General features: G+C 40.3%; 1 long non-coding RNA gene across 1 annotated transcript in view; it reads left to right on the top strand.

Annotated features, from left to right (window-relative positions):
- Window positions 1-8,173: 8,173 nt before the first annotated feature.
- The window catches only part of LOC144588654 (uncharacterized), a 364,336-nt gene continuing 348,909 nt past the window's right edge, over window positions 8,174-23,600 (top strand). The window contains exon 1 of the long non-coding RNA XR_013544304.1: window positions 8,174-8,650. This is a non-coding gene — a long non-coding RNA (uncharacterized LOC144588654). The remainder of the gene's footprint in view (window positions 8,651-23,600) is intronic.

Here is a 23,600-nt window from a genome sequence, read left to right as displayed (position 1 = left end):
CACGTTGCAAAGTCCAACAGGCTGCCAGGAGATGTTCCAACGATTATTGGCCTCAGCTCTGCTCTCAGATACAGATAGCAGCAGACACAGGTAACATCAAGGGCATGTATGCCGGTATCAAGCAGGCTTTAGGTCCAATACAGAAGAAATCTGCTCCCCTGAAGTCTGCTACAGGTGTGATCATCCAGGTGGAATGCTGGGTACAGCACTACTCTGAGCTATATTCCAGAGAGAATGTAGTAACTGAAGAGGCACTAAATAACATTGAGTGCCTGCCTGTCTTGGAAGAGTTGGACAGTGAACCAACTTTAGCAGAAATAAAAGCGGACTTGGAGTCCCTCGCCTCTGGCAAGGCACCTGGGAAGGATAACATCCCCGTTGAAGTGCTGAAGTGCTGGAAAGAGATCAGCACTGAGCTGTATGGAATCTTTTGTCTTTGCTGGAGAGAAGGTGGAGTACCACAGGACATGAAGGATGCACACATCGTCACATTGTATAAGAACAAAGGAGACAGGGCGACTGCAATAACTACCGTGGCATCTCTGGTAGTGACCAGATAGGCGGGATATAAATAGAATAAATAAATCTCTCTTCTCAGTATTGTAGGGAAGCTGCTTGCCTGTGTTATGCTGAAAAGACTCCAGGTTCTTGCAGACAGAGTCTATCCAGAATCACAGTGTGGATTTCGAGCTAATAGATCCACCACTTACATGGTATTCTCCCTCAGACAGTTGCAGGAGAAATGTAGGGAACAATGACAGCCACTCTTTGTGGCCTTCATAGATCTCACAAAGGTCTTTGATTTGGTTAGCGGGGACGACCTTCTCTTAATGTTCAGAGACATGAACTGGCAGACCTTCATGGCTGAGCAATCATACTTGCAGATAAAGCCCAAGTTCGTTCAAATGACCAATCATAAAACCACACAAGCCAAATTGTTAACTACTGGGAATGTGAAAAGTGTTAGAATAAATAGTTGTGCAATCCAGCATCTATGTATGTGTATATGTGTATATAAGAATAATAGAGACATGTTATTTACATAATAGAACTTTGTAATCAGATTCTGTCCGGTGTTAGCCAATGAGTGTTTGAAGGGGTTAATTACCAAATGAAAGAAGAAAAACAGGGCAAGGCTTGTTCTGCTTGTTCTGTTTGTCTGTTAGAATGAGGTTTTTCTGTTGAGAAGTAGTATTTTTCAATTATCTGCTACTAGTATGTTACAAAAGGAAGCTATTGTGAAACGGTTGTCTGTCAAACACAAATCTATAACAAGTAAAAATGCTGAGGTGCTGTTAGTTTATTCAGCATGTTATACACTAAACATTCTTAAAGTTTTCCCATGACTAAATGAATATTATTTCTACTGCTGGCACACACAAGTTCATATATGTATACCAAGGGCGAATTTATTCATGATCTGTGTGGTTTTTTTTATATTGATGCTTGATCTGCTGTGTGTGTAAACTCTCAGAAATTTCAACAATCATATAACAAAACAAGCCAAATTCCTAAATACTGCAAGTATGAACAGCTGGTGCTATGACAATCAGATGTGCTCAGTCTTGCTAATGATGGGCTGTGTGTAATGTTTAGTTTGGTCATCAGTTTGATTTGGGAAGTAGAAATTAGGGACACTAGTGGCATGCTTAGGGAATCTTTCCAGCTAACAGGTTTACTGGATCCCATCCATTATATACAGCCATTTCAATCATTTATACTACTTAAAATCTCAGGGTTTTCATCTCCTGTTCTTATTCTCTAGGCCAACGATCCCCATTCAAATGCTCTGCAGCCCATTCTTGCCAGCTCATCTCAATTCAAGCAAAGGTTGCTGCTTTCACTTTACTAGGTCAGCCTGCCCTGAGATTTGCTTCATCCATCAAGAGCTGTTCCAAATTGGAGTGCAACATTGATGTGGGGATCGCTGGCTTGGGAAAATTGCTGACTTCCTTACATGTGTGTGGCTGCATCTATGTAAATGTGGGCTGCCCTTCAAAGTACATCCCTGTTCTATTTCTGCCATCGCAATTCATTAGATGACGTGTGTGGGACTGTACTGATGGTGTCTGTCATAATCCCTCTCTTAAAAAGAAGAAGCAGGTTCAAATGGAGCGGTTGATGAATAGCATCGTCTCTGCCAATTCTCTAAGGGCCATTTGATCTTTCTCCTTTGATATTAAATATATGTCAAAAGGTTTACAGTTCTGAGAATCCTTGTGATATATGCGATGCATAATCATGGATAGAAGGAATGCACTTCTCCAGCAGTGTATTTGAGTAAAAAACGGCCGTAAGTCAAGGTTTCTGTTTTCCTATTAATCATTATTTTGCTGATGCTTGCCTATCAGAATTAACAGCATCCTTGGCCTTCCTTGCAAAGCTGAGGGCAGTGAAGAAACTTCAAAACCCTCAGACACTCCCAGCTTTTGCTGAAGATGCCAGTTCCACAGAGGAAAGATATGATCATGCTTGTATTCTCCAGAGAGAAAGCTGTAATCAACCCAATGGTGTTGGCCTGGGCTGACCCAAAGCATTTTGCTGCCTGAAGAAAGCAGCAAACACTGACCCTCGCACAATCCCAAACTGAACTTATAGAGTACTCAAGGCTGAAACAATAATTATATAGGTAAGAAATTCTATGTGCAATTCTGCCCATTCCTTCCAACAGAAATATAGGAACAGCAGAAATAACTAAACACATGTCAGTCTTTTGTGACAGTTATAATCTGTTGCTGTGGTGGTTGCCTCACTCTGGCCAGGCTGGCTCTTGGACATAATTTCTAGGTAGACCTGCACAGGAATGCATTGCCAGGCACTTGAAACTGTAATATAAGACACCCATCTAGAGAGGGATGGGAAGATGTTCGGATTACGGCTCCCAGAATTCCCCCAGACATTATGGTACTTACCACCCAGACTAAAGAATTATGGGTGCATTTAATTCTTCATTCATTTGTAACAAGCTTTTCCTAGTTCTATTTCCAACCACATTTAGGCGACTGACTCATCACAACCTGATCCAAATGTGATGCTTTTGCATTTCATTCATCTCACCTCCACCTACTGAGCCAGAGCAATCTTCTGGCTTACCTGCAGACCTTCCGAATCAGGCACGACATTTGGCATTGTGACCACATCCAGAGGAGATGGTTCCTGAGACCGATGTACTCTTGTGGGCATAGGTGTAGAAGCACAACTGAAGAGGGGTAACTGGAGGAATCTTCCCCTCCCAGAGGGTGGGACTTTGGGGAATATGAAGGGTATCCTTTAGGCCCTTTGTGGGCTGAACTGGAGCTGGCCAAATTCAGTGGACATGACAGACATTCCCCTCCCCGATATGATTGTTATAGTATCAAAGGGTACAAAGCTATGGATAAACATTGTTCGTTAACTGGATATGCATTTCATACGAAATGCATTCTTGATTTTTTCTTACTTTTCCTTTTTATTTTTACTGCTGTTCTTGTTTGATTATTATGTATTTGTCTATGTTTTATTATTTGATTTTATATTTGGAAGCCGCCTAGAGTGGTCCGGTGGGCCAGATAGGCGGGGTATAAATTAAATAAATTAAATAAATAAATAAATACAAGTACTCATTGTTTGCTTTTTTTCCCTTCGCTGTCCCTGTTCAACTCCAGCAACTTAAAGTTTTGTCATTCTGTTTGGATAAGTGTCATAAAATGAACATGGAGGCAGAAACATCATTGATTTTTTTTTAAAATTTGATCTCTGTGTTATTTTCTGTCATTCGTTTCCCTCAATTTTACTTCTGAGATGCTTAATAAACCCCAGCCCTTCACCTTTGTCATTTGAGATTCAAATAAAAATAAAGAACACCTGCAGGGAATACATTGGAAGACTTGGGAATTGTGCCAAACACGATCAATTTTGCCAAAGAGTTTCTGCACCAGGAATAACTTTTTAATCCTCCAGAGCAGTGGTTCTTAACCTTTGTTACTTGGATGCTTTTGAACTGCAACTCCCAGAAACCCCAGTCAGGACAGCTGGTGGTGAAGGCTTCTGGGAGTTGCAGTCAAAACTCCTGAGTAACCTAAGGTTAAGAACCAGTGCTCCAGAGCACCATTCATTCATCCTGGCCTTCTGGGGTGGGGGTGTGTGTGCTTTAGTAATCCTATCCTACAATTCTGCTGAAAAGGGGGGGGTGGGATCCACCAGTATAAAACTTTCTAATATTCTAGTATATGCCTCACTGAAGGCACTCACAACTCAGAAGACCTTAAAATATCTCTGGTTAACGGACAAAGTCATAGCAACACTTGGGAGCAATACTGATTGTTACATTTTGAAGACATTTTTAACTGGATCCTTTCGGAGAAAGGCGGTATATAAACATTTTATACTTGACGGCATGCAGTCATTATAATTACTACGTATGTCTTAATGGTGGGTGATCTACCACGAGACAACTTCTCCACTGTTGTACTTGTGTCTGCCAATGCACAGCAAGAATCCCCTGCTGTTTCCTATGCTGCACTGATGATTCCCTGTTCTCTTACCTTACCTGTTGCTTCCCTGTGTTCATCATTGGTATGATGCAGAAATTCTTGGGAACTACCATAGCACTAAACACCAGCTCTGGAACAAGGCAGAACACAAACAAACACAGGTACAAATGGTTGAAAAAATCCAAGAAACATAGGAGACTAAAATCATATGAAGGGAATTGGAAAGGAAATTGTTTGAACATCAGGAAAAATTCTGATGGCATCAGTGCAGAACGTGGGGCAAATGATGGCACAAAGCTCTATCTACAGTTTCTCTACAGCCTCTGCAATGGTTATTTTGGTAGAACAGGAATTAACTAACAGTTTGCAAGGCCTGTTGTATGGCTGGTTCTTTTACATGACTCTCTTAACTCCAAAAATGATCCAGAAGCATTACGTACAACCAGCCAAAGAAAATCTGCTATATGCAAAAGTCAACATATCATATTGTGATCTAATACATAGCCTTCAACCATGTCCCCACTTTCTTCTTTAATTAAATGGTTGAGGGCAAATTTTAACAAGATCACAGTGCTCAGAATGGGGAGATTTTTCTCTTCTTTCTTCAGCTACAATCCCGAATGAAATTCCATTTCTTTTTTAACCAGCTACAGTCAACTGTTCATTTACCCAGTTGAGTAGCCCATTATAAAAACACATGTATTTCTTGATATCTGATGGGGGAACAAGCTCTTCTACAAAAACACACTTCATTGGCACAAAGGCCACACACCTTTCAACCATTTGTTTCACAGCATCATTCTGAAGAGGGGAATGTTATAATTCATGGATGCCTTTTTCTGTATCTCAATTCTTCCCTTATTTTCATTGCCAGATTTGTCAAAAACATTGATTTTCTTCATGATCTTTTTAAAAAAGCTCACTCTTTCTGTTTCCCAGATTAGCAACTAATTGTATATCTCTGCCCATAGACATACATTATGAAAATTTTCTCATTAAATAAAAAAATCTTAGCAATATTTGAGTAGAATTTCAAATCCCTATTTACAACTCCTTGGATGTCTCACAGAGAGCCTTCATACATGTTGTTTCAAATTGTTTTGCTACAGAAGGGGACAGGCTGGCCAGGGCCGTTCTGGGACTCGTGATCCAAATACATACTTTTCCAAGCTCCAACATAAAGTAAAAAAAAAAGGTGGGGGAGAGCCTCTTTAAAAGGAAAGAAAATGTTAAGAATTTAGGGGTGGGGTGGGGGTGTTTGGGCTTTTGGGGACCCCATAGCTTCCCTAGCTTTTAAAGCCTCATTGTCTGAGGCATCCAAGAACAGAAATAGGAACCTTCATCTCTTTCTTTAGTTAAAAAACCCCCCTCTCTTCAAAGTAATAGATGGGGGGGAATCACCCCAGAGGGAATTTATGCAGCCTGCAGGCTGAACTTTACCAGTTCCTTGGCTACAGTTATGGTAAGTAGCAAGAATTACAGAGGGAGCAAAATGGTGAACAATGGTGAAGGCAGTAGAAAGGGGGGGAAAATGTTAGGGGGAACATAAAGCAGGAAAGAACAGCATGTTGCTACTACCATTGTTAGTGATAAACTCCACCTTTGGTAAATTGCTAGAGGAACTTATCCTGCCCTTGAGAAATCCGGTGGAATTGTCCAACTAGTCCCTTTGCCACAACAAGGTGGAGAAAGGCCATTTGTGCACAGCTATATTTACCATTTGGCCATCACTTACCTGGGTTTGTCTCTTGCCTCTCCCATCTGGCTGCTTGTTTCCACAGTCCCACGCACACATGCAGCTGTGCACACACAGAGAGATACAGAGATAGACAGACAGACAGACAGACAGACACACACACACACACACACACACACACACACACACACACAGAGAATTCTTTTCCCTCCGGCCCTTGTTGCCCCACTACACACAACTGATGCACTATACATTAATATTGAAAGGCTCCCTTTGGGGTAGGCCTGCTGAAATGGTTGTACCAGTTTGGTACCACAAACCACAAGATGGGATGAAATAACTCTGAACTGAAGACTTCCAGCTTTTTGGTATATACATGATAACATGTTCCATGTTTCTATGGCCATGACAGGTATGAGTCATTTTCTTAAGCAACTGGGGTTGCTCAGCAAATTTTCTTGCTCAAAATTATACTAAAAGCAAACTTCTTTGCTAAACGGCCTAGGCTACCTAAGTGGACAAGAGACAATAGATACAGAACAAATGAAGGTTATATTTAGGAATTAACTTCACAAATAAGTGGGTTGGGGATTTAGAATTCATGTGAATGCTGACTTCTTAAATGACTACTATATGGTTCTCAAGTCTGAGAAGGCAATATATTATGCCCTGCTCTCAAGATCACGTTCTGAAAGTTGTCCCACAAGTGGTGTATGGCACAGAGCTGTGGAAACAGGCAAATGTCTGTTAAACTGACAGCTATCTGAATTATAAATTAAGAAAGAGCCAAATTCAAATATGCAATTTCTGTGCTAGTATTGTCTTCCTATGTGACTATACTACTTCTGATACTATGTATGGGTGTTGTTGGGTTTTAAAGCATTAAAACTGCACAAGATGAACAAGAAACATGGAAGGAAGAAGTGATTATCTACTTAGCCTTGTGGTGCAGTGGTTAAACTGCAGTACTGCAGTGAGGACTCTGCTCACAACCTAAGTCCAATCCTTGGCATAAGTAGCTGGCTCAAGATTGAACCAGCCTTCCATTCTTCCAAAGTTGGTAAAATGAGTACCCAGCCTGCGGGGGGTGAGGGACAATGTATAGCCTGCATAATTAAATTGTAAACTACCTAGAGAGTACTCTAAGCGACATGAGGTAATATGGGGCAGTATATAAGCAGAAGACTTTACATTTTGCTTACTACCATGGTTGCGGTATTATCACTAAACTAGTGGTGTGCTAGGGAGCAGTTGAAATTGTATTTAATAGTCAATCCTTTTTTGCAGTCTTTATATCTGGAGCCTCACTTCCTTTACTGATAGAAAAAGTCCCTTCAAAATGATATTAAAAAGGAGGCATGATAAGTAGCACAATTGCTGGTAGAAAACCTTGTGATACTGTCAGTGGGGTATTGCAGGTATGGTAGGTGGGCTGATATTAAAATGTTGCATTATCCATGCAGCCTACAGTGTAGCTTTATATCATGACTCAAACTGAACATCCTTTTAGTTGTTTCCAAAAGATTTCAAAGTGATACTGAGCATCAGAAGTACTGGGAGCAATTCATGCATCTCTGACGGGCTGTTATGCTTGACTCACTTTGGAGAAGACGTTGCCCAAAATGATAGCTTCCCAGATGTGCTTGAATTTCAGGCTGCATCTTGGCCCATGGGTGATCAAAATCAGGCATTGCCAGACTCATGAGGGGTGCCACTAAAACCAGCACCCACATTTTAAGGTCTCATTTTCTTTCAGAAAAAAATGTATTCTGTCCCTGAATCACCATCATGGCATACATTTCTCTATTTCTCCATGTTAGATTGAGTTGCCACTGGGCTACCTGGTGGGTTCAGCCCCCAGAAGCAGCAAGAATAGAATGCCACACTTGGTCCTTGGAAAGCAACTGCATCCAATTCTAATTCTAGCTAAGGGGTTGATGTAGGGAGCCATGATTGATCCTGTGTCTTGAGAACAAGCATAAATAAAAAAATAAAATAAAATAAAATAAAAAATAAACAGACAGACAGACAGACAGACAGACAGACAGACAGACAGACAGACAGACAGACAGACAGACAGACAGACAGACAGACAGACAGACAGACAGACAGATAGATAGATAGATAGATAGATAGATAGATAGATAGATAGATAGATAGATAGATAGATAGATAGATAGATAGATAGATAGATAGATAGATAGATAGATATTGTTTTGACTATATGTTTGATGAATGGAGGGCTTTGTGCTTTTATATGTTTTTAATCTGTGTAAACTTCCCCAAGTAGTGGCATGTCCCTAGATGGGTGGTATACATATTAAAGAAAGAAAGAAAGAAAGAAAGAAAGAAAGAAAGAAAGAAAGAAAGAAAGAAAGAAAGAAAGAAAGAAAGAAAGAAAGAAAGAAAGAAAGAAAGAAAGAAAGAAAGAAAGAAAGAAAGAAAGAAAGAAAGAAAGAAAGAAAGAAAGAAAGAAAGGTAGGTAGGTAAACTGTCTCCTCTCTAAGGGAGTACTGAGAGAGAATGTGAAAAGGAGGAGGTTGTAGCATTAGCCCTATGAATGTATCAGACCAAGTTGAGAGAACATGCACATCCATCATGTAAAAGACAGTTCAGGAAACCCTGGACTCTCTTCTCCTGGCTCTATCAACCAATATCTCTCCTACTCCTTTCCCTTCCATGTCAGCAGCACTTTCACTGCAAGCTGAGTTCATCTGGTCACCTCCAACCCTCTCAGTTATGCAGGGTGCAAAGAGGGTAATGTTTTTGTGGTGATGTCACAGTGAAGCTACTACTAGACAGAGTAAGGCAACCACTTCAGTAGAAACTGCCCCTGCTTCTGGGAGGGAGCAGGGACAGCTCTGAAGCTCTCATTCCTGGATACCACCTGTTCCCCTCTGTTGGAAGTCAAAGCAATGCCCCCTCCCCAATTCCCCTAAAATGGCTGGTTGTCCTCAGCCACAGTGGAGAATACTATTTCACTGCCAAGAGTCAACTACCAGTCAGCTTCTGTATGTAGACTAGAGATATAAATCACAACCTGTTTCATCACTGTGAAATGGCAAGTTGGTTTTTGTTTTTGAAGAACTCAGGGCAAATTTTATGCAGTTACGTGATCAATTTTGTGCATTTCTGAAAAGACACAACATTGTAACCTATGATAAACTGCCTCCTTGTGGCACAGACTATTAAATATTATTATTAGCACTGGGTGAATGTTATTTTTTGTGAGGAACCACCTTGTCTTTTCGTAGTAGTTGTATGTATGTGCTTAGCTTCACAAAGGGAAAAAGGATTTGACACATTTTGTGCAAATTTTGTTAAACATGACAGGAAAAAAGTGGTGTCTTACTCTCCTGGTAGAGGAAAGTTCTCTCACATTAGCTTGAGAGTTTTCAACAGGCCATCTTGTTATGTTGCTAGGTTGAAATTGCTTGTCTTGACAATAAACAAGACAATATACAGGACAAAATTACTTTCCACCCTATTTTGGGAAGACAAAATCTGAGATTAAGCTTCACTACATGTCACAAAAGAATTTACATCCCTTGTATGTGCAGGAAAGTAAGCAGGGCCTCCATGGCCGAATGTAGGGACCAGTCAGGTTGATATAGCTACCAGCAGTTCTTCAGATAATATAGTCTCAAGATCTTTCAAATTCATGAGGGACCACCTTGAAATGTGGCCTAGAAACACAACAGCAACCAGTGTGGCTGACAAAGCATTTATGTTTTATGTTCTGATCATCTAGCCCCACACAAGTAACTGGGCAGCTTCATTCTGTACCTTTTGCAGCCTTTGAATCAACTTTCAGGACAGAGCCCTGCTGGATGTAAGGCTGGATGTAAGGAAGCCATGCAGGTCTGTAGCAAGGTCACGCCAGATGAGATAAAAGTTACATAATTATCTGAAGATTATGGGGGGAAAACCCAGTTGGTAACCAACTTCCCCTTTGTTTTCACAAAAAAGACTGACAGTGTGACTACAAAGTGAGGGAAATGTAAATTCCCTTGCATTTACTCACTATGAAGTCATACCAGGGAATTTGGGTCTGTTCAATTAAGTGGTCATACAAAGAGACAGGAGAAAACCCTTGACTGCTGCTTACTTGCAGTTCCATTTATCGCTCTGCAGGTGGCACTACAACAAAGAACTACTTTAACAAGCTGTGGCAAGGCTTTCCTTCCTCTCCTGGACACCTTAATTCAGAAAGGATCTGAACCATTGTAACATCAATACCTCCTGGTCCAATCCTAACTAGGCAGGTCAGAAAATGATCATAGTCTCAGCCACTGAGACATCCAGAAGAAGTAATCAAAGCAGTGTCTGGCCTCCTATTCCACAGCATCATCCATTCCCTATCATAAATTTGTTCCCTAACGTAGCACATCCATCAAAGTGCTAATCAATGTTCAATAATTAAAAGGGCCACCTTTTGGTCTGCTGTAAATCTAATGTAAACATTGTAGTAGTCTTCTGCATTATACATTCTCCACCCACAGTTACTACATGTTGAATTTAAACCAAATTACTGTACATTTTCCTCCAGGAAATATTGAAACCACTCAGACAGTTATAGTTGCAAAATCATTTATATTAAATATATAAAATGCATTGAATGTAAATGCAAGAGAGAGGGGGTGCCTTTTAGCCTTTAATATATGTAACACTACTGCTATGAAAGCTGATGTTTTTTGTGTGTGGCCTCCCTCCCTATGAATTTTAATGAGAACCCGTCATCTCTAGAGCATCTCATCCTTGCAGTTTTTCCAAACAATGTTAACTATGAATTATGTTTGAAGTTTACTTTTTGAATTCAATATTTGGTTTCCAGGCCAAAGCAATCTTTAATAGACACTAGTGTTTGATTATTTCATTAATAAATGGGAGTGTTGCCAGTTAGTAAAGGCGCTGGTCTTCTGAGACCAAGTTATACTGGCAATTGCTTGTTCAAGGAAAACCTGTCTAAAGTCAATTAAACAGCAGCAGCTCTGTAATATCCCTTTTGGCGATATATTTAGATTCAGATTTACAATTTGGTTGGCATGAGTGAGCTGCAATGCAGTTTAAGTTTTATAATTTTTGCCACAGTAATTGCAAACATGTCCATTTCAGGTGCAGACATTTGTGGACAGCTTGGATTTCTCCTGCCAGTAGTTTTTATCAGTCCCTCCATGTGGAACTAAGGTGTTATAGGAAAAGTCTGAAGTACATTCAGTGTGTGAAGCTACAAAGGTGTAGGTCCATGCCTCATACTGTGCTAAGAAGACTATTTCCATAACGTCCAAAACCATCACACCAGTCTCAGAACTGGAGGAGAAACTCATCACATAAGACAAGCAAGAATGGCCCTCCAAAAAATGATGGACTACAAGTCCCATCACTCTTCACCTTTAGCCATGTTGGCTAGTGCAGATGGGAGTTGCAGTCCAAGAACAACTGAAGCACCACATGCTCCATCTGTGGCAAAAGAGATCAGTGTAAGCTATTTCAGTCACTCATTGGCTGAAATCGGGTTCACACAGCTCCACACATGCAGTGAATTTTGGGCATTAAAAGCTTCTCTCCCACCCCATCCCGAGAACCCCAAAGGCTTCTCTGGGTTGAAAGGGATTCCAAAACAGCCTCAAAACCTGGGAGAGATGCATGGAATAGGCTGACGACATCATCAGCCTTACACATGCAGAGCTGCCTGAACAGGATTCTGATATTGTGTCCAATATTATTTTTAAGCACTCTGGCAATGTTCACTGGGAGATGGTTCATACATCATTGCACTTAGTTTTTCTGCACTTTATTACAATACACTTAACTGGCAACTGAACATGTTTAGAATTGCTTTTGAATACCTTAAGCACTATTCATAGAGGAATTCTTACAGCATTCCTAACCCTGAGTCAGGTGAATATGACTGTTGCTATTTTTCAGCCAGGATGTGATCTTGGAGCTGAGAATAAATGTTAAACCTTATTAAGTAATTTTAGATTCTGTACTTAATTTTCATAGAGGAAGGTAGTTGTGTTATTTCACTCACTTTTAAAATGTCTTTGCAAATCTTTCTTGGTTTAACCTTGGACATAGTAAATGTCCATAGTAAATGGATCTTACCCTCAAAAGTGTTTGCGCCACTTGGCTCCCTTCTGTTGCAAATTTGGCAAATGCGATACTTCAAAAAGAATCTGAACATCACATAATCTCCATTCCTCAAAAAAGTTATCCTGTTCAATGCCTGTATTTTTTGCCACTGTTGAAAGCCCATGAGCCCTGTGAGAGGGAAAGTTGCAGAGGAAAAGGGAAGATAAGGTAAAAGGTAAAGGTTCCCTTTGACATTTTCAGTCCAGTCGTGCCTGACTCTAGGGGGCGGCGCTCATGCCATTTTTCAAGCCATAGAGCCAGCGCTTGTCCGAAGACAGTTTTCCATTGTCACATGGCCAGCATGACTAGGGAATGCCATTTTACCTTCCCACCGAGGTGGTACCTATTTAACTACTCGCATCTGCATGCTTTTGAACTGCTAGGTTGGCGAGGAGCTGGGACAAAGCAACGGGAGCTCACTCCGTCACGTGAATTCAATCTTACGACTGCTGGTCTTCTGACCCTGCAGCATAGGCTTCTGCAATTTAGCCCACAGCACCACCACGTACCCATAAGGGAACATAGGAATGTGTTTGGGCCACAGATGGTGCATGTATGCATTACATTCAAAGAATGCAAGAGCTACTGGGCATCCAGGAACATAATGCCAGTGCATTCTAGGACCAAGTTGTCTGCCACCAGCTCACTGGAGATCCATCTGTCTAGCAGACCAGCAAGCCCCAGCCTGTTTAGACCTTTTCCCTTGACCTTGCTCATTCTTGACGTATATAGAAAGGCATGACAGCCCAACTTTGTACAGCTCAAGCTTCCCATCATTTCTTTGACACAGAGACTCTCAAAGCTTCCAGATGTTGGCTCACGGGACTAAGCATCCACGGCACATTGTTCGGTGTGCTTAATCCAATTCTAGAATTACAGATCAGCTCCCACCAATAACAGTGGGGACATCCAGCACAAGCAGACCTCTATTTTTACCTGCAGTGAAGTCACTCATTGCCTAATTGTTCCAGCGTATTGATTTAAGCTTCCTTCCCAATTAAATTGGAACAAACATAGACATTGCTCAACCAATAAAACCTAGTTTGGATAGGAAAAACTGCAGGACACAGTCATGAGCAAGGAATTTATATACAGTGATGTTAATAATCCAACAGAAAACATGGTTGTTGGGGGAAAATATACATGTCAGACAGTGGGATTGCATGAATAAGGATATAAAATCATGCTATATTATAAATGTGAAAGAATACAGAAATGCTGTAAGTTCCATGTTGGCATTTGCATGATACAGAAGGGCTATGGTGGGATAAGCGTGTCACCAATACCTCTATGCAGGTAGCCTCTTTATTTTACTTTTATTTTACTTTTGCATTAATCATACTGAATGCACTTAGAAGTCTTTACAAGATTGTGTACCTTGTGTGGAGGTTTCCAAGTTTGTTCAACTAATCTAGATATCCTCTCTTGCTCTTTGTACTAAACAGACAAGATCTAAGGAAGACTCAACATGTGCAGGGATGATGGGGTTGGTGGCATGTGGCCCTCATCTTCAACCTACGTGGCCCTTTGCTTTCAGAAAAAAACATGATCAGTTCTGGAAGAGGGATCTGTCCTTTTACTGGCAGCCCACAAGATGGGGAAGAGGGAGGAAAATAAAGGATGATGCTCACATTTCTGGCCCCATCAACTCTTGGCTTCAGCCTTGTTCATCACCAGCATGAAGCCCCCAGTTACCTTTGTGGGAATGTGACCTTTAATACAGACAGGATTTCCCACACTTAACCAACAAGCAAATTCCTGAACAGGGCTGCAGTCCTGGGCATAGATCTAGAACAAAGGCAGACAAAGTGCACCTTTCATGATGTGTTTTGATTTCAGGCCTCAGCAGCCATACCCGGGATAGGCAAAAAAAATCAAGACTGGTGGGAGCTGCAGTCCAACACTAGAGGGACATATTTTGCCCACCCCAATGCAGAACATTAACTCAATAGGAAGTCATGGGCAAACCATGGACAGGATAGCCTTAATCTCTGCTACACTGTAAATGACTATAATGCTAGGAGAAGTTGAAGGCAGCAGGAAAAGAGGGAGGCTAAGTGTGAGATGAATGAATTCAATGAATAATGTCATAACTTGGGTTTGCAACAGCTAAGCAAGATTATTAATGCCTAACTATGACAGAGGATGGGGAATGATGTTAGGTCTGCACTGTTCCTCTATGGAATCAACATTACCCTTGAAACTTCACAGCCCCTAATAACTTGGAACCGAGTAACAATATCAAAAGAGCATCAAAAGAGTTTCATGATCATTTAGATTCGTATTTAAAATTGATCCTATGTGTGGTTAAATGTCTACTTTCTTTTTTAAACAATGCTTATTACTTAATGCGATGAATGCAAAATCATCATCACTTATTATGACTTTTTCTCAGGTGTCTTGCATGGAAAGGACTGAGTACAAGCAAGAGAATCAAATGAGTAAATTTCAGTACAATTTTGACCTGTCTTGATCTTCTCTCCTCTTTAGTAACTGTGCTTCCTGCACATAACGTAAGGTTTTGTGTGGCATCATGCCTGCCATTCAAGATAACCATGATTGCCCATCGCTATCTGTATTCTCCCTGCACTGGGCTGCAGCTTTGCATTTCATACATTATTCAGAACTTGCTGCAGTCATTCTGCAAGGTCACTACATACATATCCCTAACAGAGACTAAAGGAAAAGAGAGAGTGAAAGAAAAATATATTGAATAAAGTAAGTCAGTGTCCATGAATTCCTTACTTGGCTAGTGCTCTGAAGCCATGTGGTCTTATCATCTATCCTCTGCTGTACCATGAATAGCATGTGTATAGCATTATTATGTGTCTGTCTTCCCAGAACCAGGGAGTTCACTAATAAGAGTGCTATGGTTGGAACCACGATTTAGCCTTGATGTCATTATCTTCATCGAAAGCAGTAACATCTGAGAACATGCTGGGTTACTTAAAGGCGCAATTTGTTTTTAATATGATTTTCTGCTTTCTCTTCTCTCATTTGTCCACCTAAATGGTATAACGTTCTTCCAAAGGAGGCCTTTAAAATTTACATAATCCATGTGACCATTGTAATTAGTCTTTGATGATTGACGGGTGGGCAGGCGGGTGGACTGAACTATTTCTAAACCACCTTTCAGAGCATAACTCTCATAAGGCAATATCCACATCAAAATAAGGTGCTCTGAGTTATATTAAAGCACTATGATATAATACAGTAGATGGTTTAAAGGAGAAGCTCATGAAATCAGCCTAAATTCTATCACAAAGATGTAAATAAAACACCTTAAAATGGAAAGCCAGCAGTAGCAGAATAGAAAAATCGTTGAGGTCTGCTTAAATACTTGCAGGGGAGGGGCATGATAAATCAGTTGGAAGTGAGTTATGTAACTGTGGGTCCTACCTATTGTACCTGGATGTGTTACATTGCTATACTACATTATGAGGAAGTGCTGACAATTCCTGCCTCCCCACAACATATGAGCAATCATGTCTTGGCCAACCTGTTGACAATAAAACATTTGATGCTTCCCCTTTACTGAAACAGCAGCAAAAGGCTCTCTGCTTTTTTGGCAAGGGGGCATCTTCTGGCACACCATCCTTAAAAAGATAAAAGCAGGGCCAGGAAAAAAAAAGAGTGTTATTGTGAAATTATTGGCCCTTGCTTGCCTCATATTTCATGTAAATTGCCAAACATGACAGAAACTAAATTAGGAAGCTATTGGGTTATGATTATGTTACATGTTATGAATGCTTTATGTAAATGTACTTTTGTATTTCGATGGTATTGTTTATTTGCATTTTATTATTTCTATTCCTTCTTTTTGTTAAATTGTATGTTGAGCCTGTTGGTTATACATGCTGTACACCACACAGAGTGGCCTTTGGCGAAATTGGCAGTACAAAAATGAAATTAACAACAATAGCAGCTGGATTAACACCTACCTAAAATTTTTGGGGATTAGTAAAAACATTCAGTAGTTCCTCAAGAAAAACATGGGAAAAGGGGAAACTGTCCTAATAGCCTATGGTGAAGAAATTGGGCAAGTTAGCATCAAAAGAGGACTATTTCAAGGGGATTCTTTGTCATCACTGCTGTTTAACATCTCACTAATCCCTGTATCAATAATTTTAAATAAAACTGGATTAGGCTACCATATTTCAGAACAAACAGAAAAAATCAGTCATCTGTTATACATAGATGACCTATATAACTATATGCAAAAAGTTCCACAGAGATAGAATCACTGCTAAACACAGTGTGAATATTTAGGGAAGATATTCAAATGAAATTTGGAATTGACAAATGTGCAGCTCTGTCTATACACCGTGGCAAGATCCAAAAACGAGATGGAAGAGATTTAAAAATGGCAATATTATAAAATCACTCTCAAGTGATGAAAATTATAAATACCTAGGAATACTAGAAGCAGACAACATATTGCACACAAAAGTTAAAGAACTGACAGAAAGAGAATATAGCAAAAGACTGTGGAAAATCTTAAAATCAAAATTAAATGGGAGAAAAAAATAAGCCTAAATGATTATATAAATTGAAATAATTTACTTAAAATGGTGAAAATGGAGAATATTTTGAACAGAAACAAAGGCTCAATATAATAAACAGCAATTTGAAAATAAATCAAACAGCTGGAAAAATAAACCACTACATGGACAACATTTGAAAAATATTGATGGGAAGCATGATAATAATTCAACATGGGCATGGCTAAAAGTGGGAGCCTTAAGAAAGGAACTGAAACCTTGATTTTTGCTGCACAACAAGCACTCCAAATCAACACAATGAAAGCTAAGATCCAAGGAATTATTGCTAAGAGCAAATGTCGATTCTACCAAGAAAAAGATGAAATTCTGTCATACCTCATCTGCAAATGTCCAAAGACTGCACTAACAGATTACAAAATTAGACATGACAAACTGGCAAAAATAGTGCACTGGTCATTAAGCAAAAAATATAAATTGCAAGCCTCCAAAAACCCATGGGAATATCAGGTGGAAAAGGTGTCAGAAAATGACAATGTCAAGATCTTGTGGGAATTCCAAATCTAAACTGATAGACACCTTGAACATAACACACCAGACATGGTAGTAATAGGATGAAGAAATGTCTGGATCATTGACATTGCAATTCCAGGGGATGCCAGAGTTGAAAATAAAGAATTGGAAAAACAAAGTACAGAGATATGGCAAACGAAATATCTTGCTTGTGGATGAAAAGTAGTCCCTGTAGCCATTGGGGCTTTGGGAACAATATCAAGACATTTAACACAGTATTGTAAGCGGTTGCAGATCTCAGAAATCACACCATCAGGACTACAAAAAGCAGCAATATTAGGAACAACATATATACTACATTAATATTTAACAGATACACAGGTGTTTAGTTAAAACTTGTATATCTTGTACAATGCCAGTCAATGTTTTTATAATTTTGATTGACTGTACCTGGTGTTTTAGAAGAAGTGAATTCAGTGCCTCAGTCTTTGTGTCACTGCCACTTCCTCTGACTCTCTCTTTCACAGACACAGACACAGACACACAGACAGACAGACAGACAGAGAGACACCTGAAACAAATTACTATTTTCCATTTGTCCTACATTCTTGGAAATTAACTAATACAATTACAACACCACTTTAATTTGACATAAGACTGTAAGGAGAGCCATACTGGATCAGATCAAAATTCAACATGTGACCCTCAGCGATCAACCAGATGCCCATGAGAAGCCATCCAGTAGGACAGTGGTCCCCAACCTTGGGCCTCCAAATGTTCTTGGACTTCGACTCCCAGAAATCCTGGCCAGCAGAGGTGGTGGTGAAGTCTTCTGGGAGTTGTAGTCCAAGAACATCTGGAGGCCCAAGGTTGAGGACCACTGCAGTAGGACATGAATGCAACAGGACCATCCCACTCATCCTCTCACCCAAACAGCCCCAATACCACAGTTATAGCCAATGTAGCCAGGAACCGGTGACCATACTGCCCACTGACACTATAAATTTGAAAGCTGGAGTTTTAAAAGAGCTTGCCATGTAAGTCTGTATGAGCATATCAGGCCAAAGAAGAAGAAGAAGAAGAAGAAGAAGAAGAAGAAGAAGAAGAAGAAGAAGAAGAAGAAGAAGAAGAAGAAGAAGAAGAAGAAGAAGAAGAAGAAGAAGAAAATGTTATGGCACCTTAAAGACCAACTGCTATGTTTTAATATGAGTTTTTGTGGGCAAGTCCACTTCCTTACATCTTTTATATCTGAAGAAGTAGACTTCTCCATGAAAGGTCACTTTAAAATATAGTAGGACTACGGTATCCACAGGGGATCGGTTCCAAGCCCACCTGCCTGGTGGATGCCAGAAAAAGCAAATAAATGAAAGACACTCACACACACACACACCAGTCTTTTGGCCATCTAACAAGCCTATTCAAACCAAGGGGAAATGAAACCAAACTGGAGGATATATCAGAGGTCTCCTACCAACTCTCCTCAGACTGAAGAAGCTATTTGGGTAGTGAAACATTTCAACCTAATAAGAAAAAAGTCCAGTTGCCATGGCTCAGCTTCCAGATAACCTCTCCTGCATGACTGAGAATCTTCACAGATCATGGGAACATGTATTTTGGGGTTCTGTTTTATTTTATTTTATTTTCTTCAGGCAACAGATAAGTGAAACCATAGATACTGATCCTGCTTATATGGTGCTTGTACTCTACAGCAGTTAGTCCTTAAGATGCCTAAGATGCCACCAAGTTTTTGCCTTCTTTTTTTATTATTTTTCTTTTGTTTTTGGCCTGATATAAATTTTGGCTACTTTTTTCATGAGCCAACAAATTAATTTAAGTGTTTTCTTTAAAAAATAAGACTGAATTTTAATTTTCTTTTCAAAGTTGTCACAACCTCTCTTTCTCTTCCGTCTCTCTCTCTCATGCATGCACATACACACATATATATTTTCTACAGCATGATTCAATTTTCCATGAATTTTAAGCCTTATTTCCAGTCCCAAGTATAAAAATCTGGAAGTAACTTTTATAGTATAGGATATATATTCAGACACTCCTTTTATTGTGTGTTTTTATCAATTTTGTGTCAAAATGTATTAATTTTCCATACATTAATTAAAGAGATCGAGAGGTGAGGGAAGTTGGATAGGTATGTTAATTTCAGTTTATGCCAAATTCTCATTCTTCAGTCTTAAATCTGTTTCATTTCCCATGCACAGAATTTTTGCCATGTGTACATAACTATCTGCATTATTTCTTATATAAATATAGTGAATGCAGTTTAGCCAAATATTTGCTTTTTTTCACAAGTGGCTTTCTATGGTATAATTTATTTGCAATTTATTTTCATTAATACATGTAGTTTTATGAACACCTTTGTCTAACACAACTTTCAGTAAAAACTGCGTTGAATTCAGAGATTAGATATTAAAAGAAAGCTGAATTTCAGCTCACCTGCTGGTTTAGGAACTGCAAATTAAATATGTTCACACTGAACTAAATCTATTTCTTTCCCGTCCTCAATACACAGAAATATCATTAATGAGGAATCAATTGATTGATCAATTGATAGATAGCTATGACCAGTCATTGAGCCATAATTATAACGCTTATTTCCATTAGCTAAGGCTGCAATCCTATATCCATTTACCTATTTACCTATTTACCTATTTACCTATTTACCTATTTACCTATTTACCTATTTACCTATCTATCTATCTATCTATCTATCTATCTATCGATTGATTGATTGATTGATTGATTGATTGATTGATTGATTGATTGATTGATTGATTGATTGATTGATTGATTGATTGATTGATTGATATCCCACCCATCTGGTCTGGTCGACCACTCTGGGCGGCTTCCAATAGAAAAATATACAATAAACCATAAAAATTTAACAAACAGTGACACATGCAATAATAAAACGAAAAAATAAATGAAAGGAGAAAGAAGAAATTAAGTATCGACAGGAGGGAAGGCCTGAACGTACAACCATGTCTTTAGCTGGCTCTTAAAGGTGCCCAGCGTAGAGGCGGCACAAATCGCCGGAGGAAGGTTATTCCAGAGGCGAGGAGCCACCGCCAAGAAGGCCCAATTTCGTGTCCTTTCCTTCCGGGCCTCCCTCGGCGTTAGGCTCCTCAGCCTCGTGTTTTGTGTTTAGTCGTTTAGTCGTGTCCGACTCTTCGTGACCCCATGGACCAGAGCACGCCAGGCCCTCCTGTCTTCTACTGCCTCCCGGAGTTGTGTCAGGTTCATGTTGGTTGCTTCGCAGACACTGTCCAGCCATCTCATCCTTGGTTGTCCCCTTCTCCTCTTGCCATCACACCTTCCTAACATCAAGGTTTTTTCCAAGGACTCTTTTCTTCTCATGAGATGGCCAAAGTACTGGAGCCTCAGCTTCAGGATCTGTCCTTCAAGTGAGCATTCAGGGTTGATTTCCTTTAGAACTGATAGGTTTGTTCTCCTTGCAGTCCAGGGGATTCTCAAGAGCCTCCTCCAACACCACAATTCAAAGGCATCAATTCTTCGGCGGTCTGCTTTCTTTATGGTCCAGCTCTCACTTCCATACATCACGACAGGAAAAACCATAGCTTTGACTATTCAGACTTTTGTTGGCAAGGTGATGTCTCTGCTTTTCAAGATGCTGTCAAGATTTGTCATCGCTTTCCTCCCAAGAAGAAGGCGCCTTTTAATTTCAGGGCTGCTGTCTCCATCTGAAGTAATCATGGAGCCCAGGAAGATAAAATTTGACACTGCCTCCATATCTTCCCCTTCTATTTCCCAGGAGGTGATGGGACCAGTGGCCATGATCTTAGTTTTTTTGATGTTGAGTTTCAGACCGTTTTTTGCACTCTCCTCTTTCACTCTCATTACAAGGTTCTTTAATTCCTCCTCACTTTCTGCCATCAGAGTGGTATCATCTGCATATCGGAGGTTGTTGATATTTCTTCCGGCAATCTTAATTCCGGCTTGGGTTTCTTCCAGTCCAGCCTTCCGCATGATGTATTCTGCATATAAGTTAAATAAGCTGGGGGACAATATACAGCCTTGCCGTACTCCTTTCCCAATTTTGAACCACTCAGTTGTTCCATGACCAGTTCTAACTGTTGCTTCCTGTCCCACATATAGGTTTCTCAGGAGACAGATAAAGTGGTCAGGCACTCCCATTTCTTTAAGAACTTGCCATAGTTTGCTGTGGTCCACACAGTCAAAGGCTTTCGCATAGTCAATGAAGCAGAAGTAGATATTTTTCTGGAACTCTCTGGCTTTCTCCATAATCCAGCGCAAGTTAGCAATTTGGTCTCGAGTTCCTCTGCCTCTTCGGAATCCAGCTTGTACTTCTGGGAGTTCTCGGTCCACATACTGCTGAAGCCTACCTTGGAGGATTTTGAGCATAACCTTGCTAGCGTGCGAAATGAGTGCAATTGTACGGTAGTTGGAGCATTCTTTGGCACTGCCTTTCTTTGGGATTGGGATGTAGACTGATCTTTTCCAATCCTCTGGCCACTGTTGAGTTTTCCAAACTTGCTGGCATATTGAATGTAGCACCTTAACAGCATCATCTTTCAAGATTTTAAATAGTTCAACTGGAATGCCATCACCTCCACTGGCCTTGTTGTTAGCCAGGCTTTCTAAGGCCCACTTGACTTCGCTCTCCAGGATGTCTGGCTCAAGGTCAGCAACTACATTGTCTGGGTTGTCCAGGATATCCAAATCTTTCTGATATAATTCCTCTGTGTATTCTTGCCACCTCTTCTTGACGTCTTCTGCTTCTGTTAGGTCCCTCCCATTTTTGTCTTTTATCATGTTCATCTTTGCGCAAAATGTTCCTCTAATATGTCCAATTTTCCTGAACAGATCTCTGGTCTTTCCTTTTCTGTTATCTTCCTCTATTTCTTTGCATTGTTCATTTAAGAAGGCCCTCTTGTCTCTCCTTGCTATTCTTTGGAAGTCTGCATTCAAGTTTCTGTAACTTTCCCTATCTCCCTTGCATTTTGCTTCCCTTCTCCTCTCTGCTATTTCTAAGGCCTCGTTGGACAGCCACTTTGCTTTCTTGCATTTCCTTTTCTTTGGGATGGTTTTCGTTGCTGCCTCCTGGACAATGTTACGAGCCTCTATCCAAAGTTCTTCAGGCACTCTGTCCACCAAATCTAGTTCCTTAAATCTGTTCTTTACTTCCACTGTGTATTCATAAGGGATTTGGTTTAGATTATACCTGAGTGGCCCAGTGGTTTTTCCTAATCTCTTCAGTCTAAGCTTGAATTTTGCTATGAGAAGCTGATGATCAGAACCGCAGTCAGCTCCAGGTCTTGTTTTTGCTGACTGTATAGAGCTTCTCCATCTTTGGCTGCAGAGAATATAATCAATCTGATTTCGATATTGCCCATCTGGTGATTTCCATGTATAGAGTCGCCTCTTGTGTTGTTGGAAAAGAGTGTTTGTGATGACCAGCTTATTCTCTTGACAAAACTCTATTAGCCTTTGTCCTGCTTCGTTCTGAACTCCAAGGCCAAACTTCCCTGTTGTTCCTTTTATCTCTTGGCTCCCTACTTTAGCATTCCAGTCCCCTAGAATGAGAAGAACATCTTTCTTTGGTGTCAGTTCTAGAAGGTGTTGTAAATCTTCATAGAATTGTTCAATTTCAGTCTCCTCAGCAATGCTGGTTGGTGCATAAACTTGGATTATTGTGATGTTGAATGGTCTGCCTTGGATTCGTATTGACATCATTCTATCATTTTTGAGATTGTATCCCATTACAGCTTTTCCCACTCTTTTGTTGACTATGAGGGCTACTCCATTCCTTCTACGGGATTCTTGCCCACAATAGTAGATATGATAATCATCTGAGCTGAATTCGCCCATTCCTGTCCATTTTAGTTCACTGATGCCCAGGATGTCGATGTTTATTCTTGCCATCTCCTGTTTGACCACCTCCAGCTTCCCAACGTTCATAGATCTTACATTCCAGGTTCCTATGCAGTATTTTTCTTTGCAGCATTGGATTTTCCTTTCACTTCCAGGCACGTCCACAGCTGAGCGTCCTTTTGGCTTTGGCCCAACCACTTCATTAGCTCTGGAGCTACTTGTACTTGTCCTCCGCTCTTCCTCAGTAGCATGTTGGACGCCTTCCGACCTGAGCGGCCCATCTTCCAGCGTCATATCTTTTAGCCTTTTGTTTCTGATCATGGGGCGTTCTTGGCAAAGATACTGGAGTGGCTTGCCATTTCCTACTCCTCAGCCTCACCTCCTCAAAAATAAATCACTGAGGTTCAACTCAGTGAT

The sequence above is a fragment of the Pogona vitticeps genome, chromosome 4, assembly GCF_051106095.1.
Source record: "Pogona vitticeps strain Pit_001003342236 chromosome 4, PviZW2.1, whole genome shotgun sequence".
Classification (NCBI taxonomy): Eukaryota; Metazoa; Chordata; class Lepidosauria; order Squamata; family Agamidae; genus Pogona; species Pogona vitticeps.
Note: the sequence above shows the minus strand (reverse complement) of the source record. Positions and strands in the feature narration are given on the sequence as shown.